Here is an 8853-nt window from a genome sequence, read left to right as displayed (position 1 = left end):
TATATATATATAATAGAGAGAGAGATTATATATGCACTATATTGCATATATATGGTGGCAGAATTATTAGGATTGTATAATGAAGACATCAAATCTAAATATAAGAAAAATCAGAGTGAATTATTCTATGTTAAAAGAGAAACTGGTTAATTGTATGTTACTCTTCTGCCAGAAATATTTGCATAATTGTCAAGGTTAACTATTTACAATGACTTGGATTCTCCCAGGGATGAAACTGTTCTTGCTTAGATTACTTTGTTAAATAGTCTGTCTCCCATAGCTCATAGGCATCATAAGAAAAATTGCTGTAGCAACTTAAGATGCTTTTGAGTTCTCATAGAAAATGACTGTTACAGCTTGTGCCATAAGCTTTTTACAAAATGTGCAAATTCTGATGGACGCGAAAAGTGCTAAAGGTCAATTCAATGAAAATATATCTAACATCAGTTGTTATAAGAACATTTCTAGGATGGTAGAGTTAACTTGGCAAATTTGATCCTATACAATTAGGATGCACAAAACAAATTAAAATGGAAGTTAGAATTGCCAAGAATGATGTCAATGTATTTGAACAAAATAATGGGTACAAGACATATATATATATATTTTTTTTAATACTGCTGACTTCTTTGATGCTGTTAGTGAGTTGATTGTGCATCTACAAAAGTAACAGATAATGTTATGAAATTACCAAAATCTCAAAATATGATTGTTCTAAATTTTTTTTCTAGGACTGTAAACTGACATAGTACCTAAAGAAATTTTGATTTTTATCTTAATATTTTTTCTAGAAAATTATTGCTTAACTTTACTATGTAAATATATTGTCAGTGAGATTTTGTTAAGCCTTGTTCGGTTTATTAATCATGTGACCATAACTTCTTTCTTCCTTAAATTTGAAATATGTTGTGCCAGTAATAGTGAAATTATGGTTAAAAATTGTTTACTGTTATTTATAGCAGAGTACGGCCAATGGCAAAAAGACAAATTTATGGTTTCTAGGATTCAAAATTAGATTTTATAATTATGGTATATGTTTGGCAACTTTTTCTGTAAATATCCCTGCCTTAATTTTCATCTTAAGAAAATGTAAAATAATGAAATCAGTTATGAAAATTTATTTTAAGAAATTTAAATTTTAAGTTTTCTCTAGTGGCATAATCGGTTGTAATCTTAATTTAGCAATATGATGATGAATATTATTGTTACTTATTCTCTGCTCCCATGAAGAGCATAATCATATCTTCACAATGAAATAATACTTCTTTTACTGTACAGATTTATATTGTATGTAAAAATTACTTTGAACTTAACAAGGGCTCCCAAAAGCATCCCACTATTGATTTCTTCCTCATTTTTCTTTTGTCTTCCAAGGCTGGACTAGTTGGCTGGGAAGAGTGGCTGGATACTCAGGTGAGGGTCCAGAGACCCTGCTTGGCACTCCTTTAATGAATGAGCACTATATTTTCAAATTGCCAATTATAATTTTCAACAAAATTAAGTGGCTATGTGGCTAGTATAATCCAAAGTAATATCTTTCTTGAAAAAAGTCTATTAGCATAATTTCTTCAGTTTTGGACATATTCTTGCCCTTTGAATTGTCACTTTGTGCTTTTAGCATAATTTTAAAATGTATTATCATTATTTCTTAAAAATAACTGTGTATTTAAATTAGAAGGCAGTTGTGTTTTGAGACATTTGCTTATTTTGTTTGCATTTAAAACATCTATAAATAATACTTGAGATGATTTCTATCACTTTAATGTCAGCTCAAATGATATTTAGCATAGTTAGAATATTTAAAGATCTCTTCCTTTTTTAGAGTGATGGGGAAAAGCATAATACATGTGTTGTAGAATATTCCCAATTTAATACTCTCAAATAATTATTAATAATCAATACATTTACATTTCATTTATATGCTGTGACAGAAATTTCATTATTACTCCAATAGTGAAAATGTTTCACTTCTCATTGTTTTCAAATATCGTTCCTAGATTCATTCATTAGTTTCAGTGACAATCTCAGTTCTTCCTCAAATGCTTTCAGGAAACCTTACAGAGCTTTTACACACAACTGTAATAATCAGAACTTAGAACATCAGAACTATAGAATAATCAGAACTATAATACATCTATTATAAATATAATAGTGAAATCATTTCCTTGTTTATTAATGAACAGAAACTCAAGAACTTTAAAACTGTCTTGAAAGATACAAAAGGTGTATCGTGCTGACCCAGTAATAAAATAAATCCTCATATTATCTTATTTTTCTATTATGCAGAATTTGTGCTTTTATTTTGTGTTGGAGAGTTAATTGAGAAATATTTAGGTCATAATTTCTCTTTCTGATTAAATGGCAGACTCATATTTCTGAGAAGGAACATTACAGTTATTGTATATTATAAAAAATGCAGAAAGGAAAGGTATTGCCGAGTTGATTATATTTATTACTGAATTTAGTGGCTATCATATGCTTTCTGAGTTCCAAAACAAAACTATTTATCTTGACATCAGTTTCAGATATTTCTAAGATGTAAGAATATTAATTATATTAAGTGAAGGCTGAGGGCTGGAACTGTTTGTAGTATAGTAATAGATACCTTGCCCTTGTGGAGGATGAGTGAAGACCTGCAATTGTTACCCAAAACTACACTGACACATCTAAACATACACACACACACACACACACACACACAAAATACACACACATGCATGTGTGCACATACATGTTTACTTACCATTACCAGGTATGAAAATTTGTAGAAAAATATTTAATCATTAATTAAATCATTAATGAATTTTAAATATATTGTTAAAGACGTGGGAAATATTTATACTTGGGTACATTTCACTTATCTTTTACAAAAAAACTCAGTTAAAGAAAATGGAAATAAAATTAAGGTACATAGGCACAAAATTAGTATTCCATTCATATTACAAAAATTGTAATATTTATTTTGTAAGTTGGTGTAATTGCTGTTCTATGATTGCATTAGCATCTGAATGACTGCTAGGAGCATACTGTAGTGGAGATGTCAGTGAAGTTTCAGGCACTGTCAGCCATATGAGTCTAGTGTTTTGAGCCTGGTGAGGTGTTTATCTATTTAGAAAGTCTTTCTGGACAATATGTATATTTCCTTGGGTATGATAAAATCAGTTCATCTTTTTAATGAGAATGTTACCTGCAGGGAAAAAGTAATCCAGAAGGAATAATACATTCCTCAGGGCAGTTGCCTACACAGGGACACATTTTTCTCTAGGACTCACTCCATGTATATTTCAGTGGAGAACTTTAAATATTTTAAAACATCATTGCATTTTGTTATGACACCATGACTACAGAATGAAGTAATTTTTTGCAATATCTACTGACATATTTTTCTAAGCTTTCTATATACATCAGTCATAATTAAGGCAATATCATGAACATTTGAGTTGTCTTCATAGTTGAGATTCAATGAAATAATTATTTACATGCTTAATTGTTGCATACTTGTTTGGCTAAACTTAAAGAAGAGGAGACTTAAGTGAATAGTACCTTTTGCATTTAATTGTGACTCTCAAAAAGCACAATTTCAGAACTCATTATGCTATTTTTGTTATTTTCTCCATCAAAACTCTTAATTTTAACATTGGGGTGCACTTGAATGATGCATTTGCTTGTTTTCATCACTTGGAGCATTTTGGAGAATTCATGAATTGAATATGTAGCTCTTGGTTTTGTGGCCACATCTTTTAATGCTTCAGCATTATTCTGAATGGCTATGTATTTCAAAATTCTAAGCTACTTTTGCTTATGAAAATGAATATTGGAAAACTACTTTCAAAATTTTCAGATTTAAAAAAATTCTCATTTTTAGGAAGAACTGCAATTGTTCTCCCTCCAAAAGTATTGGTTATGTGTATGAAAGTCACACATTGATATATGATACTGTTTCACTTCTCTTTATAAAATCTACACTTTCATAGCTATTTCTGTAGAAAATTACTTTGTTTCATTAAATTTTATTAATGCTTTCAGAGTATTACATTAGAAATCTCATGATAAATATAAACAATATATTACATGTTATGAATTTAAATAAAGCAATTAAAAATAATACAAAAACTGAAGTTTAGATTTTTGGATTTAGGAAATTTTTGTTGTCATATTTTCTCACACTTCTTAGTATCTAGTAAGGTTCTTATTCTTATTATTCAATATGAATGGATTGAATTTAATTCTCATTATAAAGCCAAAATTTTCATTTGTTATTTGAGATAAAATACTAGAATTATGGATTAATAAATAATATGTCTGCACATTTGAGTAACATTTCCTCCAAATCAATTTATTATAGCAATGAATTAAGTAAATTTAAAATATAAAATCTATGATGTATGCTTTGCATACTATCACACAGTAATTGAGTTGTGGACTTCTTTTAGTCATCTTTTTGAGTAGGAATGTAGGGATTGATTTACATAATTATCTACAAAATATCATACTAACTGAAGTTATAATTGTATTTGGGGACTAGGAAAAAATGACATTAGGCAAGATTTTGGAAAACATGTTTTCTTGCAGCTATCATCTTACATCATGTCATATTAGGAATATTTTTGTAAAGTAAATTTATCTTGAAAAACAATTATATGTATATTTTCTGAAATTTAGGATTTTGTTGAATAATAGGTACATATTTTCTTCAAACATTTTATGTTTCTCTACTTAGGAATGTTATACTAATAAAATTGTGTCAAAATTCAGTCTACCAATGTGGTCAGAATAATACTAAAAAGAAAAAAAAATGATGGCTTAAAGAAGTTTGTTGGTTTTTTTAGCTAAAATTACTTAGAAAAAATTCAGCAGGCAGATACTAGCCTATGACTGTTGTTCGGGTAGGTTTTCTACATAGACATTCTTTTAATACTATGAGTACTCTATTATTTGATAGCCACTTACTTTAACTAAACAAAAATCTGAATTTTATGTAAAGATAGACTGTTTTAAAGTATCCCTTTAAAATATTTTTTAAAAATAGCAAAATTATTTCTACATATTTTAGGACACCACAGAGGAAATGTTGTAATATGAAAATGGGAACCAGAATGTTTGCTTTAGTTTTGTTCTCTCTTATGTTTAATACTAATAAAAATCAATTCAAATTTGAAAATATTTCTGTGAAACAGGAAATGTCTGATGCAGATAAAATGAAGTATATAGTGCAAGGAAAATTCAGAGTGTAGGTATGCTAAAACTAGGACAAATTTAAAAATAATAAACTTTAAATGAACTTTAATAAATTATGAATTTAGTATCTATCAAGTGGTAAGTGATCATGATATAAATTTGTCTTAAAAGACTTTTAAATAATCCTTTTCTTTATTATAACATTGCTATTAAATCTTATACTTCAACACAAGATGAATTGGACTATATTCCATTTGCAGTAATTTTACTCAAAGGAGTCAGGTTATTGCTCTTCCTGGTTTCCCTCCTCAAAGTCATCCTGTGGTTAAAACCCAAAGTAGCATTTTTCTTCTGAATTTGTTGCAATACATATATGGATACAGTGAAGTATATCCCAATTACATAGCTAAAAGTCATCTGTGTACCAAATTCATTTTCAAAATTACATACATGCCTATATATAGATATACTTTTATTTCAATTGTGTAGCGCTATTGTTTATAACAAAAGTGATGGAATTTCAGAATGCACTGAGTATTATTTGAGGTTCTAAATCTAAAACAAAATTGCTTTAAAATTCCTATAAATACATTATTCCTACAGATTATAATCATAGCTTAACATTACTACTAGTTATATTTTGTGATATGTTATTACAATGCCTATGACTGTAATTATTTTTGATTAATGAATCTTTGAATTGTTTTGTTTTTGTATTATCCTGTTATTTCATGCACTGTATATAATGCAAAGTTTTTTCCTGGCAATATTTTTCTAATACAATGAGCCAAATAGAATTGATAACCAAATCATATAATAACAATGATTTATATATAAAAAATATATACTATATATTTACGTGGAAATAAAAATACTTTCAAAGTTATGATAAATCTTTGTGTATGGTCATATTCAATTCTGTGAAATACTGTATCATGTACAGTGCATCACTCTGAATTGTTGTTTGACATACTTTGAGTTCTGATTTTTTTTTTTTTTTTTTTTTTTTTTTTTTTTTTTTGGTCTTTTTCAGACAGGGTCTCCCTGTAGCTCAAGCTGTCCTGTAACTCACTATGTAGAACAGGCTGGCCTTGAATTCACAGAGATCTGCTGGCCTCTGCCTCCCAAGTGCTTGGACTACAGGCGTGTACCACCATGCCCGGCGAGTTCTGATTGTTTTTAGATATTTGTAGTATTATAGTTTGTTGTAACTTTTGAAGTTCACTGAAACTGTTAACTGAAGCAGACAATTGAAACATTCTGTAGTAGTGATGAATTTTCTTGGCCTTCATTTTAACTTGCATTTCATCTCCTCAGATTTACCCTCCTTGCTAGGGTTACATTTTGTCCCTTCACCACATTGTGCTTCAGAGGAGTGATACTCTGATAAAGGAACCACGTAATTTGAGAGATTTCAGGGTTGAAAATATAAGTATAGCCATGAAATTTGAGGTTATGTGACAGGTGGGATAGTAAGAGAGATGCTAGGCAGGGGAACATATTTAGCAGCAGTGAGAACTTATGCAGATCATCACCACATGCATGGAATAGGAAGGACAAGCCTGCCACTTCATGTGGAAAATGTAAACATTAAAGACAAAGGCTAATTTGTCTTTCATTACTTATATTTTCAATTTTGATTATAAAACACAAAAAAGTTTTTGATCATGGGGAATATTCAAAATAGTAAAGAACATGCTGTCTTAATCAAATCTTGGTATTTTACATACTACATATCATGGCCCTGTAAAAGGAAGATTTTTACTACATTTGCTACAGTTTCATTTCAGAAAGGAATAGAAAATGGCATACATTTATGATCTATCTATTTTCCAGCTAGTTACAGTTAAATTTCTTGTGAAATTAGTTTATTGTTAAACAAACTGATAAATTTGAAATTTGGCTTATGTTTACGTATTTATATTTACTCAATATAATCTTAGGAAAATTATATTTAAAGCCTATAGTATTCAGTTGAAAGGCAATTTTTCTACTTTTATTAATGTAATTCTGTTTTGTAAATGCTGTGTTCAAATGAGAAAGTAAACCTCTCCATTAAAATGTTCCTTTTAATATTGACTTAAGATAGTAAACAAAAGTATAACTGTTTAATAATATTATTACGTGATTCTTTTCTAATAAAATAGATTTTATGCTTATTCATGTCATTTAAAATGGCATCTAAATCAGTCTTACAAATAGAGTTTTGAAAAAGGTAGCTCAAATTTAGGCAGTAAAATTTTTATGATAATCTATGATAATTTTATGATAATGTATTAAAAACATTGCATATCCTTTACATTTTAAATATTCAGTATCATTGCTATTTATAAATATTAAAATAAGTAAACAAATGATATAGAGATATCTTTGCTCAACACTGTATTTGTTGAAGTAAATTTGGCTTTGATATTTGCAAATATGGAAGAATTGAAGAAGTAAATCCATGTCCCCTTTGATCTGCATGGTTTTAAGTTTTATCAACTGAATTTGTATTGTGTTATGTTTTAAAGAAATAATTATTTTATCCATTAATTTTTATGTCTTCTATAGTTTAGATTTAGTAAGGCATTCATTGTGAACATTTTTAAATAAGTTGTACATACACGAACATGCTGAAGATTTGAAAGAAGGGGCAGCGTGATCTTTTAGCAATCCCTTCACTCCCTCAATGACCAGCAAAAAATAATGCTAAGATAATTGGTAAACGCCATTAATCATAGTCTTAGGATGTCGTGGTGGCTACTAATGTCACTAGAGCAGGAGATATTTCATCAACTGCATATGTGTTTGCCATTGGAGCTAGGTGGCGGGAAGGTTTAATACTCATTTTTGTACTTCATTGACAAATATGCTAATGTTTCAAAGCATAGTACTGCTTCAGAAAAAAAAAAACAAAAACAGTTGAGATTTGAGTGAACAAATACAGCCAATGGAGTTCATCCTTCAATAGTGATTATAGGAAGTTCTTCATTTTTAATTATTTCACTTGTTATTTTTATTTTATGTGTATGATTTTATTACCTGCATGTGTGTAAGTGCACCCGTGTCCTACAATGCCAGCAAAGGTCAGAACAGGGTGTCAGATCCCCTGGAACTGGAGTTACTGATGGCTGTTAACCACCACCTGGGTGCTGGGAATCAAACCTGGTTCCCCTTCAAGAATAGTCAGTGCTTTTAACTGCTAAGCCATCTTTACAGACTGAGAAAGTCTTTTATTTTATTTTTTAAAACCCTTATCATTTTACAAACATTTTAAAACCGTTGTGTACTTGAGATTAAGGAAAAGGGCAAAGCTATGTCAAAAACTTGTTATAAAACTCTTGTTCTTCCTCGTTCTTATTTCAGATATGTCACTACAGAGTTATTCATTAATTTTTACACTCATCCTTAGAATGTTTATTTTCATCATTCTTTTCTCTCTATTTTTTCTCTAAAAAGAAAATATTTGAATTATTGAATTATCCTCCAAAATACAAATTTATATACAATGCCAGTTCATTGTGTGTTTTATTTACACAAATTTTGCTATTGTGGTTACTAGTTCTGTATTTTTTTAAAATGTAGATCTTTTACACAATTTGTTTTCCATCTCCCTATTTATCTTTAAATATTCCCTTTTCCTTGATAAATAATATACTGTCAAGCTTGTTTGGTTTTGTCACTGCCTCTGTA

Source organism: Nannospalax galili, unplaced genomic scaffold (assembly GCF_000622305.1).
Source record: "Nannospalax galili isolate Female #2095 unplaced genomic scaffold, S.galili_v1.0 scaffold140, whole genome shotgun sequence".
NCBI classification, from domain to species: domain Eukaryota; kingdom Metazoa; phylum Chordata; class Mammalia; order Rodentia; family Spalacidae; genus Nannospalax; species Nannospalax galili.
The sequence above is the reverse complement of the archived record's forward strand: the minus strand, read 5'-3'. Positions refer to the sequence as shown.